This window comes from Rhinolophus sinicus, chromosome 16 (assembly GCF_057876585.1).
Source record: "Rhinolophus sinicus isolate RSI-liver-muscle chromosome 16, RSI-T2T, whole genome shotgun sequence".
NCBI classification, from domain to species: Eukaryota; Metazoa; Chordata; class Mammalia; order Chiroptera; family Rhinolophidae; genus Rhinolophus; species Rhinolophus sinicus.
Genome location: NC_142516.1, coordinates 42,414,696 through 42,428,264, shown reverse-complemented (window position 1 = coordinate 42,428,264; position 13,569 = coordinate 42,414,696). Strand labels below are relative to the sequence as shown.

The 13,569-nt window shown below is 41.1% G+C and overlaps 1 protein-coding gene and 1 non-coding gene across 3 annotated transcripts in view; both read left to right on the top strand.

Moving 5' to 3' along the window:
• PCSK5 (proprotein convertase subtilisin/kexin type 5) overlaps positions 1–13,569 on the top strand; it is a 405,323-nt gene that overhangs the window by 334,580 nt on the left and 57,174 nt on the right. The window lies entirely within an intron of this gene.
• LOC141571412 (U8 small nucleolar RNA) lies at positions 1,547–1,682 on the top strand. Its single transcript, XR_012496155.2, has one exon. It is a non-coding gene; the product is annotated as a U8 small nucleolar RNA (small nucleolar RNA).

The following is a 13,569-nucleotide window of genomic DNA, read 5'->3' as shown; positions in this document are numbered from 1 at the left end:
ATTCAGAAGCAGCCAACTCAAGACTGGTAGGAGGGACAGAGATGCAGAACAGGCTAATCCCACACCTATGTGTGACCATTAAAAATCAGGAGGGATATCTCAGCTGTGGAGGCCCCCCAAAAGGAGGAGCAAGGGGTCCCAGCCCCCTTGCTACCACCAGGCTACCACACCAGGGTTCCACTGCCAGGGAGAGAAGTCCCCATAACTTCTCGCTGTGAAAACCAGCAAAGATTGTGGCTGAGTGAAACAGAGAGTGGCTGTAGTCCCAGGTGCTCCTCTTAAAGGGCCCACACACAGACTTACTCACTAACCGAATCACTGGCTCTGAGTTCCAGCGCTAGGGCAGTGTCTTGAAAGGCACCAGGGACGTAGAGGATGAACTGAGTTGTGTGGCTTCAGGATGAGGGCTAGAGGGGCTGCTTTCCCCCAGACAGAGGAGCTGGCAAAACCATTGTTTCTTTGGTGAAGCCTCCTCCTTCCCAGTGTGCAGACACAGGTGGCCAACATATCTGCATCTCCATCAACCTGGCTAACACCTTTCATTTGCCCCAACCCAGGTGATTCCCTGAGACCCTGCTCCCCACAACTTTCAAGCACACCCAAGCTGCTTCCATTGGTTTTTCCTGTCTTGGTACACGCTGCAGATTTTCCTAAAATCTCTCAAACCTTCACAGAACCCAAACAACCAGCATATGGCTTCTGTGTGCCCTGTATCTCTGTCTGAGCAGACCTAAGCCTGGCACTAGCAACAGCTGGCCTTGGTTCATGGCTTGGCCTCTCAAGGTACCACCAGGCCCAGTGCAGGTGGCAGCCATCTGCAAATTGCTTTGTGGCTCATGCCAGGTGGCCTCAGGCAGATCACAGGCAGTGGCTGAACATGGCCTGCAGCATGTCCCCTCTCATGAGACCCCAGGGCTGGCACACCTGGTGACCAGCTTTGGACTGAGCTGGAGCATCACCCAGCCACCTCCTTGGATGACACATTCAAAGGGTAGAATAGGCAGGCACAAGAGCCCTGCTAAAATGAATCCTGCTCTGTAGGATCAGCCCCTGCACCACAGCTCCTCCACTGTAGTCATGGCCAGTCCTCACAACCAAACCCAACAGCTCTCACACAGCTCAAGTGTGAATCCCTCCCATAGACATGCAAACAGCAACCAAGTCTCAACAACAACAGGAAGGTACACACAACCCACGCAAGGGACACACCTGGAGCACCTGGTTCTGGTGAACAGGGAGACTGCGCCAGTGGGCCCCACAGGACACCTACTACATAAGGCCACTCTAATAAGACTGGGAGACATAGCAGCCTTACATAATACATAGAAACAAATACAGGGAGGCAGACAAAATGGGGAGACAAAGAAACATATCCAAATTAAAAGAACATAACAAAGCTCTAGAAAAAGAACTAAACAAAATGGAGACACCAGAGTTCAAAACACTGGTTATAAGGACGCTCAATGACCTCAGGGAGAAGAGATAGGAAACATAAGAGAAAGGAAACATAAAATTGGAAATAGAAAACATTAAAAAGAACCATTCATTGTCAGGTAGGATGGTCCTGACCTGTTCCTCCTTGTGGAGGGCAGATTAGAACATGATGATTGGAGTTTTCATGATTCGTGATTAACGTCTCTGCGTAATCAGGTCTTGCGACACCCTGATTGCTCCTATCTGATTCTTCAAAAAACAAGAACCAGTCATCAATGAAAAACACAATAACTGAAATGACGAATACATTAGAGGGAATCAATCAGATTACATGAAGCAGAGGATGGAATCAGTGGAACCCAAAGAGTTCCACGAGGAGACACAAGATACCTTGTAATTAAAATGCCAAAAATTAAAGACAAAGAGAAAAAATATCTTAAAAGCTGCAAGAGAAAAGCAATTAGTTACCTACAAGGGAGCTTCCATAATATTATCAGCTGATTTCTCAACGGAAACTTTGCAGGCCAAAAGGGATTGGCACAAAATATTAAAAGTGATGAAAAGCAAGGACCTACAACCAAGATGACTCTACCCAGCAAAGCTATCATTGAAAATCGAAGGACAGATAAAGACATTCCCAGACAAGAAAAAACTAAAGGAGTTCATCACCACTTCAGTATTATTCAGTTGGTACAAAAGTAATTGTGGTTTTACAATTGTTTTTAACCTTTTAAACCACAATTACTTTTGCACCAATCTAATACAAGGAAATAGAGAGATTTTTTTGAGGTGAAAAAAAAAGATAAAAATATGACTGATAAAATGGCAATACTACACATCTATCAACAATTACTTTAAATGTAAATGAATTAAGTGGTTCAATCAAAAGACAAGGTGGCTGAATAGATAAGAAAACAAGACCCTTACCTATGCTGCCTACAAGAGACTCACTTTAGGTTGAAAGACACACAAAGACTGAAAGTAAAGTGATGGGAAAAAGATATTTCATGGAAATGGAAATGAAAAAAAAAAAAGCTCGGGTAGCAATACTTATACCAGACAAAATAGACTTTGAAACAAAGACTATAACAAGAGACAAAAGGACCCAGTAGTCCCACTTCTGGGTATTTATCTGAAGAAACCCAAAATGCTATTTTGAGGGGACTGAATTCTAGATAGCATAACACCAAAATCCATGTGTTTTATGACTATTCTGTCCAGACCACCTAATGTTCTTCCCTTCTAATTCTAGAGCAAAGAGTATTATACTTTATGGAATAATAAAAAGATAAAAGAAAACCTTATTTTCTGCCCCTTTACATTGTACTTTGTTTGGCTACAACTTTATGCTCTATGACATAACTGAATTTACTAGTCAAACAGTGAAATTGTTCATAATAGTCATGCAAATGGATTTGGGGTCACTGTTCACCTGAAGCTGTCAGCTTCAGGACCTACCTCTGGAATGTTCTGAGATGGGGCAGGCCAGATAGGGGGACCCTCTCAACAGCAAGACTGAGAGTAGGCAGGTACAGTTTCACTTACTCTGAATTCGTCTCTGCCACTTTACCTCCCTTCAGTTTCATTCACCTCCACTGGAACTCTTTTCCTCTCTGGGAAAGTGGGATCCATTACAAGGGTATAATTGGCAGGAGACACCCTTCTCTCCTCCACGTGAATATGAGATACACTCTTTCTACCCTGACCCCACGTTAGATTCAAGCTTCAGATCCAGGAATTAGAGAACCAACCTCATTTCTTCTTGCTACCTTATCTTTCTATTAAGGAGTGAGACCTCATTCATAGAAGAGAAAAATCAAGACATCTGAGACATGAAATTGATGGCTAGTTTTCCAGTGGGGCAGACATACAGAATTTCTCAAATCAAATATAGTAGTCATGGGTCACTATTTATTTCACTTCTACCCCGATCTCCCATTGGACCTTTTCCACAAATTTTCAGGGGAACGAGAGCAGTGCCAAACTGTTTTGGTACCTTCCAAACCAAAGACATTGCAGAATAAAACTTATACTAGGCTGGTGCGCCTTTAAATTGGAAAGAAGTTGCTGATTATAAAAGTAAAATTCAACATTCATAAAGGACCTTCTTTCCAGTGACCTAGTGCATCACTCCCTGTCACACCAAGCTCAGTGCATGACCCAGGTGGTTAGCTATCATCATATCCAGGGACAGATGGGGGAGGGCAGTTCAGGATGCCTCTTTTCTGTAAAAGGCCAAACACAAGCCAGCTTCAGAGGGAGAATTGGAATCTAAATGCATTGTCACCACTTGCTAATGAGGGACAAGCAAACTCCATTAGACAATGCTGTCTTAAAAAACACATAAAATAACTTTTTATTTTTCAATCATTAGAGCTTCCCTCTCCCATCATTTTCTAAATGATACTTCATTTCAAACATGAGGTTTAGCATAAACAAAACCTTATAAAAGAAACCAATGTTGGAAGAATTAGCAGAAGTTTTGCAGTTTCATGGTCCCTTATTCATCCTGGCTTTCTTCATTAATTCACTTAGCAAATATTTATTGCATGGCTTTGTCCTTTCTGCTTTCCCATCGTTTGTTCCACTTATTCCACAAATAATAGGTCTGTGTAACCTGATATTTATTAAGCATCATCGTTCACCAGGCATTCGGCTAAACACTTAAAGTAGATGATGTGTTTTCACATCTATAATCCAACAATTTTTACAGATAGAGAAACTGAGGATTAGAGAAGCTTTAAAACGACCAATTTAATGCTTATGGGAAGTGACCGAGTTGCTAAACAATTTCAACCAACCTTCTGCTTAACTTTATTTACACTTTTCACAGGAAGTAGTTGGCTTAGAAGCACTTTGTAATATGTATGCATATGATAGGCAGGGTTGTGCTCTGATGACAGACGACCCCTCAATCTCAAGAACTTAAAACAACAAAGGTTTATTTCTCTCTCATTCATGCTACATCTCCATCACGGGTCAGCTGAGTGCTCTACATGGTCCTCAATCCAGGAACCAGGGTGATGGAGCAGCCATCTCCTTGTTGGGGCAGAAGAAAAGTACACTGGCTCTTAAAGGTGTCCCCAGGAAGTGACACTTGTAACTCCCACTCGCTTATTTTGGGCCAAAGCAAGTCACATGTACATGCCCAAGATTCCAGAGTAGGGAGATGCAAACTTGTCATGTGCCTGTAAAAGAGAAACTGGTATTATGAACACCCTAATGACATTCTCACCATGGTAATGCCTGGGACAGGTATATTCCGTGGTCTCATGTCATATGTTTGTACATGAAATAGTCACAAACATGTGCCCACTCTGTTCCACTGACTTCTCTCTTCTGCCTCTCTGCTCTTTCCCGTGATCATACCTTGGCAGTGTTTGACTTTCTCTTTCTTTCAAAGGAATTTTTCTAAAGAAGTTGCAATTCTTTTAACTGATGGAGTTTCCCAAAATATTCTGCTGTCTCACTTCTCTGACCCCTTGGCAACTGAAGAGTCAAAAAGAGGACCAGTGATAAATGACATGTAGTCAATAGGTGAACTGCCAGCTGAAAGGACTTTGACATTCTTTACCCCACTCTTCCAAATCCTTATTGTGAGAATAACAATATGCTGGTATCTCTTGCCTTTATCTGCTACCTAAGAAATGAGCTCATATGAACCTAGTTTGGGGAATTTGGACAACTTCCTCTAATTTTTTTAATTTGGTTCAAGAAATATTTACTGAGCATCTACAACAGGCTAAGCATGGAGATATAAAGGAGAAGAAAACACGTTCTCTACTGTCAAAGGGCTCAGAGACACCTGGGAAAGGCCAGTGGTTCTCAGCCCTAGGTGTACATCAAAATCACCGAGGGGGTTATAAAATGCAGTGCTGGGACCCACTCCCAATGTTTCTGATTTCATTGGTCTGGGGTAAGGCATCTGTGTTTTTGAAAAATTCCCAACTGATTCTGATGTGCAATCAGAGTTGATTAAGATGGGCATATAAACCACTGGTCAAGATGGGTATATAAACAGGTATTTTCAACATCATGTTTAAAATACTTTGTTGAGGATGGAAGCTGGAGCAGAGACAGATACATTGTATTACAATAATTACAACTTGCTGTCCATTCCATGCTAGGTCCTCAGCTAGGCCGGCACTTTACAAACATGGACTCTAATTCTGATACGGTCTTCTCTGTTCAAATGCTTATCCCCATTTTATAGAAGAGAAAACCAAGGCACAAAGAGCTTATGTAATTTGCCCCGAGTCACATAGTTAGCAAGTTTTAGAGCCGAATCCAAACTTAGAACTGTCTGGCTCTAAATCCATAGACTATCCAAATATTTGCTCTTTTTCCAGATTGCACCCAGACACCCTTTTTGTGAAAAGGTCAATCTGCCATATTTATTTCATTCTTGGTTATACTCTTATGCTCCTTTGTTATGTCTCCTGAAATTTCCCTATTCTTCTTCTCCTGCATTCAAGTTCATATTCTTACAGTTATGGGGTAGAAAAAAATAGTCGTGAGGTATCCTAAGTTCAATTTCTAGAGCAATTAGCTCATCATCTTGGCTCTTTTTGTTATTACGCTATTTTCCCCCGGAGCCGGGTATAATCAAAGTTCCTCCTACTTGTTGTGTAACTGACCTGTGAAGTCTAGCTTCAAGCCAAGGCTGTCTGGATCACGTATACTTGCAGAAAGAGAACTGAGCCAATTACTTTCAAAACAAACCTAGTAGTCAAACAAAAGCACAAAGTGTGGCTGAGCACAGCATACGGGGTGAGGGATTCAGCAGACCGGCTGCCGTTCCTGAAAGCAATGTGCTGTCTGCAACATTAAACTTTCAGGGACTGGAGGCAAGGGGCAGTTGGACTGCTGGATGGATTTCACCTTTACAGAACTATTTAGAAACCAACCAGAATGTCTCGTGTGCATGTTTAAAAATAACAAGCTGGAAAAATGTTGCCAAATTACTTTTTTGTAGTAAAATATGTTTGATATTTCTGAAATCTTTTCAGCAACCAAGACCTCAGCTTATGTTTGTCCATCAGGTTTAAAACAAAAATAAAAGTGAGATCAGTGGTAGAGACTAGAACTTTGGATGGTTAGGTCTTATTTGATTTTGTGGCATTGTGGAAATGGAGTCTGAAATCTTAGTATCTATCTTTATCCTTCCCCAACCACAATGGAAATTTTTGGGCAAGTCCCATACACTTTTTATTTCTAATTCCATCCTGTTTTATAAAGGAAAACATCCACAAATGCCCTTCCTTTTACCTCCTAATATGGCCCTAGAGATTATAATGAAAACTAGAAAGATGATCATATTTTAGGCTAAGAGAGAGAAACCAAGAGGTTCTATTATTTATAGCAAAATAAAATGTAATTTGCTTTCTCTCCATGTCTACCCTTTTCTTCCCTGTCATATCTGCCATCATCAATAGGCCTGTTGTTATAGCTGAGGCCACACATCTAACTTGTGTGCCATTGTGTCATAAGCACTTAGCTAGTGCCTGTCACCAGGTACCAAGTAGGCACTCAGACACACGGTATCTGTGGCTTTTGTGCCTATTGTTAGCTGTCCTCATCTCACCTCCAACACTCCATCTCCCAGTGCCACTGCCACATAGCCATTTCACAGTCCTTTACCAGATGGTCGGAAGAGCTTCCAGCTCCACTGGTTGAGGAGAAAAAAATTGATTTAAGTTACAGAGCTGACACCAGAATAGACAGAAGCTGAGTGTGGGTGAGGCGGGAGTATCTGCATGTTGATACCCAGCTGCTCAAAAGGCAGGTCTCCAACTAAGAGTTGGGCCAACAATGAGTGTCAGTAAACTGCCTCTGCATATCGACAGTCTGAAATTCCAGCCCTCTAAAAGTCAACAGGAGGATAATTTGGTAGGAATCCAGGCTCATCCTTTCCATGAAGTCTCCCTGCACCTCCCACCAGGGAAACCTTGGCTGCAGAACTACCAACAGCCTTCAGTTCAGCTTCCAGCACAGTGGGCCAGCCCACGGCTTGAGAAGCACCATGGGGACCAAACAGCACAGCAAGCTGGAGAATGCAGTGGGCTCAGGAACACGGTCTGGGTAGGGCCATGCTTCAGATACCACCTCTTGGTCAAGTCCTCAAAGTTGAAGCACTGGAAGGCTACGGGTATCCATGCTGACATCTCCAAACATTAGTCATGTTCTCACTGGTCATATTACCGGGCCAATCGAACCTTTGTTCCTCCCAGCTGTGCTTATGGACCTTCCATAGCAGCCAACTTTTCTTTTTTTCTTTCACATTTTTTCCATAAAAACAGTGTGTTCTGACTATCTATAAACTATCTACCACTAGGCAAGACAAGTAAATATTTTGTATGAACCAGGCAGGCAGCCCAGGGCTATCTACCTCTCAGCCCCTTGTTCCGTGGCCACCAGGAACTGGGAGGCCCATGAGACCACTGGGCGAGGAGCATTTCTACTTGAGCGGTCCCCATTCAATCAGGTCACCAGGACAAGAAAACATCCAAGGGCAGACATGGCATTACTTCCAGAGGGGTAACATGTATAAGCCGGAAATGCAAAGGTTGGAATATTAGAGTACAAAAGTTTCTCAATCTCTCCAACCTCTAATTTGGACCAGAAAGAGCTGACAGCTTGATTTATCATCATAATGGAATTTTATGCCCTAAAATAATTGCTAGAAGTCTGGATGTTCCACTAGAAAAATAAATCAACCTTAAAATGCCGTCTCCATATTACCATGTTCCCAACATTTCAGTGATAACATCAAGCCTTTGGGTGAGGTCTGGAGGTGAGTGTTGAAAGAGAAAGGAGGTCGTTTTGAAGGGGTGCTTATTGGAAAGCCTAGTAGAATCACACTAGCTGACCAAGCCAATTGTAAAATTGCAGATTTATTATGTTTAGCAGAAAGGGAGCCTGTACATTTGAAATATTATCCAAATGACCTGACTTCAACTTAGAAATCTATGAATTGAAACAAGTGAATTAGGGAGGCCTCTTGCTTTTCGCACTGAAGTGTCTGTGGGAGGTGAGTTAAGAACCATTTATGGTAGTGATAAAATACTATATTTAAGGATGTAAAAATTTGGCATAAAAGCTCTCAGTTCAGAAGTAAATTCCTTTTATGTGCTAGTCAAAGGAGCAACTGAAAAGTTTTACAAATGGGAAGTTTGACCTACTGAGATTTCAAACATAAAATCTGTCAATTATTCCTTGGGACTGGTATAGTAATTACACCCTTGAATACTAAAATGTAAATCAGAATCAAGAACTCAGTAACAACTTATCTTTACCATGGCTAATGACAATTACCCAAAGCCATTGTCCAACTGTCACATTATGTGCCCAAATGTGCATTATTGGGATGGGTCACTTGGGAACTTAGCAAGTAACTGGGGAAAAGCACTGGACCCTTATCCAATGAACAAATACCTCATTGGTTGGGCATTATGTTTTTGCTCTGCCAACAAGCCAGTGGTCCTTTACTTGAGAATTCTATATTTGGCTCAAGCTAGAACTAGTAGATAATGCTTGACAGCCGAAGGATGTGTGTTAATCAAAGGAGCCTTACTAATTTTAGTCTCCTCCACACCTCTGACTTCATCCTTACCTCTCTCCCCTTATCCTCACTCTCTAGTTACACTAGAGGGTGCTGGTCTTGGTTACTTCCTGCCTATTTTTGTCTTCAGGCCCTGCTCTAGCCGTTCTTCCCCCTCCACCTGGAATGCTCTTTCTGAGGTATTAATGTAGCTGGCTCCTTCCTGTCATCACATCTCAGTTTAAATATCATCTGCTAAGAGGCTTCGCCTCAGCACCCAATCTAAAGAAGCCAGACTATCTCTGTCTCTCGGTCTCCTCTTTCCCACCCCACCCCCCACGATACACACATCAATTGTGTGGATTGGATGGATCAATCATCTTATTTTAATTCTGACAGATGAAACACAATTATCTGATATTTTAATTTATTATTTACTTTTAAAACTTATTTGCTGTGTTTCTTTCTTTACTAAAATGTAACTCACAGGCAGGCAGGGACTTTATATTAGCTTTACTGTTGCATCATCAGCATCTAGAACCCTGCTGACTACACGCAGATGCTGAATGCATAATTTTTGAACAAATAAATGGGCAAACTGCTAACAGGTAAATCTGTGGTGCATGGTCAAAGAGTCCTTGTGGGGAGTGAAAGAGCCAGACTCCAGTCCCAGAACTCGCTCCAGGCAAGTCATTTCACGTTTGTCTCCAGAACTTACATCCTCATCTAGAAACAAAGGGATTGGATGGATCAGTGGTCCTGACCCCTATTCTGTAAAGCCTCTCCCTCTCCCACCATCCACTTCTCCCAATTTAGCGAAGGCAGCTTTGCTTTCATCTTTTTCATGTATTTGATTTTTCCTAAGTTTCCATTTGGTAAAGGATTTTGCTGCTAAAATAAAAATTTTAATCCTCCAGATTAGATAAACACTTCTGCTTAAAGTTAATCCTGCCCCAGCCTCTTACCAGTTGTATGATTCTGAGAAATTCATTTAATTTCCCTAAGCTTTGGTAGCATGATGGATACAGGGGATAATTTCAGTATCTTCCTCAAAGCATCTTGTGAGTATTAAATGAGGTAATGCATCTGTGGTTGGCAGAAGAATGGTTCCTCCAACCAAGTCCACACCCTAATCCCTGGAACCTATGAATGTGTTGCCTTACACAGCACAAGGGACTTTGGAGATGTGATTAAGGTTAAAGATTTCAAGATGGGAATGGTATCCTAGATTATCCAGCTGGGCTAAATCTAAGCACGTGAGTCTGTAAAAGTAGGTACCCTTTCCAGCTGCAATGAGAGAGATGAGACAGAAGGAGAAAGCCATCATTGCTAGCTTTGAAACTAGCTGAAGGGAACCTCCCCCCACCCCCCACAGTGAGGAATGTAGGTGGCCTCTAAAAGCTGGGTACATTCCTCAGCTGACAGCCAGCAAGGGAATGGATCTCAGTCCTACAACTGTAAGGAACTGAATTCAGCCAACAACCCAAATGAGCAAGGAACCAGATCTTCTCCTAGAGCCCCAGAAAGGAACCCAGCCCTGGCATGACTCTGATTTTAGCTTAGTGAGCCCCAAACCAGTTTCTGACTCACAGAACTGTAAAATAATAAATCTGTAATGTTTTAAGCTACTAAATTTGTGGTCATTTATTGAAACAATAGAAAACTAATACATCATTTAAATATGTAATGAAATGCTTGGCACATGGGAAGGACTCAAATGTTAGCAATTCTTACAAATATTATTAATGGCATAATTATTAATATTGTTTCATTATCTCAAAAATCTCTTTCTGCCTTGATGCTGAATTCTGAAACCCCTCTTTCTACCTCTCCTGGAATAGCTTCCTTTCAGTTGTTTTAAAGGAATTGTTCACCAGCTTCAGGGGCTGAGTATTGTTCTGGATTGAAGTACGAGGAAATTTCTTGAGATGCAAAACCAAATTAACATCACTAAAGATGGACAGATAGAATTGGGTACTTTTGGGTATGATATCTTGAAAAGGATACCACATGACCTATACAGTACTTTGACTGGGAACACTTAACCTGAATCTAAACAAGAGGAAATAATAGGCAAATGCCAAATAAGAAACAGGCTATAAAAAAGATACCGTTACCTTTGAAAAATGTCAGTGTCACAAAAGACAGAGAAGACCCAAGTTGTTGTTCTACATTAGAGGAGACTAAAGAGACAAGGTGACTAAATGCAATATGTGATCCAAGAAAGGATCCCTATCGGACATTATTGGGTAAATTGAAAAAAAAAGGAATACAGACAGGTATATTTACTAACATTGAATTTCCTTAAGTTGAAGACTATACTGTGGCTATATAAGAGAATGTACTTATTTTTAGGGGAAATATATTTTGAAATATTTAGGGGTAAAGAGCCACAATGTATGTGTCTTATTTTAAATGATTCAGTGAAAAAACAACACACACATATACACACACACACACACACACACACACACACACACACACACACACCGTGAGAGCAAGTGAACAAATTACACAGCAAATAGATGGAATGCTAATAGGTGAATCAGGGTAAAGGGTAAATGGTTTTATTCTTATAACTTTTCTGGAAGCTTGATATTATTTTCAAATAAAATGTTAAAAGAAAAACTATCCAAGCTTGCAATCCCATAAAGAGAAAAAACTGTTAACACTTGGTGCCAAATCAAGCTGCATATTTTCTTCTGATTTGTAATTCCATCTGATACCTATATTATCATGTCTGCCCATTTTCGGACTTTTAGAATGTATAGCTTCTCAAATTAGCATAAAGACAAAAAAATTTCCTCACACTTCCCTTTAGGTACATTAAATGTAGCCCTGGTCAAAGAAAGTACAATTTTCAAATGATCTATTAGACACTGAGACACTAGCATAGTGCTTAGAAATATCTATATAGTAACCTAAATAAATGTGTTTCCTGAAAAAGATAGCAAAGCCATCAGTCAAAATGTTAGACGAATGAAGTAAATAGTCCATTGTAAGAAATAATTACATGTACTTACTACGCGTAGATATAATAGACAATAATGGCCCTACAGGAGGAGTCACGGTGGCTTGGGTAAATCACAGGTGTCTCTAAATGTTTCTAAATGTGTACCTATTTCGTTCTCACTGCAAAATAAGCCCTTTAATCGTTCAGCATTAGTAAAGAACATTGGTGTTTGTGGTGGTGTTTTTATGCAAACTGAATCCTGTCCTCTTTCAGACACATGCCAAAATATATGAGCTTTTGCTCTTCCTGTGGTCAAGCTTGCCCCCCTTCCAACAGTGTTAAAATTTTTAGAAAATATTGGAGATTCCTAAAAGGTATCAATACTTTGGAAAATTGCCTCATCACCAAGAAGGAACACTCCTGCACTTAGGCACCCACATGTGCGTCTGTCATTTGATAATGTTTCCTTCAATAATGTCTCAAGAACCAGGAATGAAAATAACAATGGCTGTCCCACACAGCCAGTGGCTTCTCTCAAAGCGAAGAAAGAAATGCTGAGCATTCTCGTCCATGTAATTTGTGACCATTAGAAAGATTGGTAGACACTCTTTCATTTAATCCCTTTGGACTAACAACATAGCCCATCTGGAGCATAAAAGCTCTAAACCTAGAGAAAAGAGACAGCACAGATGAGCAGCTTCCATGTACTTTCTCCATTCAAAAGTGCTAATAAGGAAAACTGCTGAATTACTATGATTACCCATGACTTGAAAATAGCTTATCACCTGCCAATATGAATGAAGGCCCCTGGAGAGCTGTGAAATAGCAGGAGGAACAATGGCTTTGGGGAGAGAATCTTTATAGTGTCTGAGAGAGGAATCGGCCGACTGCAAAACAACCAGCTTTATGAAATGGAGCCCTTATTCTAACTGCACCCTGCAAGCTAGTCCTGGGATGTGTCCATGCCATGGAGAAGGAAAATAGAAGAGCTTTCATAGAACAATCAGGGCTATAAAACATGAAATGAAAGGAAGACACAGCCAGCAATTATCTGAAAGAATCATACTAGATAGACAGCCAATATAAGGTATTTCATGGTGGGGCAGAGCTCGCCCCCAAATGTGGCAGATAATTCTCAGCCTGCTTTCTACATTATGTGCTATTGTGTAGACGTAATCATACTGTGAAATCTCTCTTGTTTTCAGACCTAAGTGCCACTGGAATGCTGTTAGAGTGGTCAGATGAGGTTCATTAAGAAGAAGAGCTTGGCTTGGTGGAAACGGGGTGTTTGGCTGTTCCACAAAATCTTTTCTCCGTCATCACAAAGCTCCTGTGTTAAGGCTCTTGGAGGCTCTTAAAGGAGAGCATCTGCAGCCTCACCAGTCACCACAAGACACTGTGTCTTGGTGGTGGGTGGGGGGCCTGCCTCATTGGCCGGTGCTAAGCTTTCATTTTTATTATGATAATGGGTTCATTTCTCCATGAATTGTTTAAAATATTACCACAACCTAAGCTCTTTTTTATGGCCAACGTTTTCCTTTATTTTCTGTGGGATCAAAACAATCAAGATTTATTAATTTTTGTTCTCTTTGGGAATGGATTCAAGGAGAAGGCGTTCTCAAAAGTTGAAGAGTATTACCTT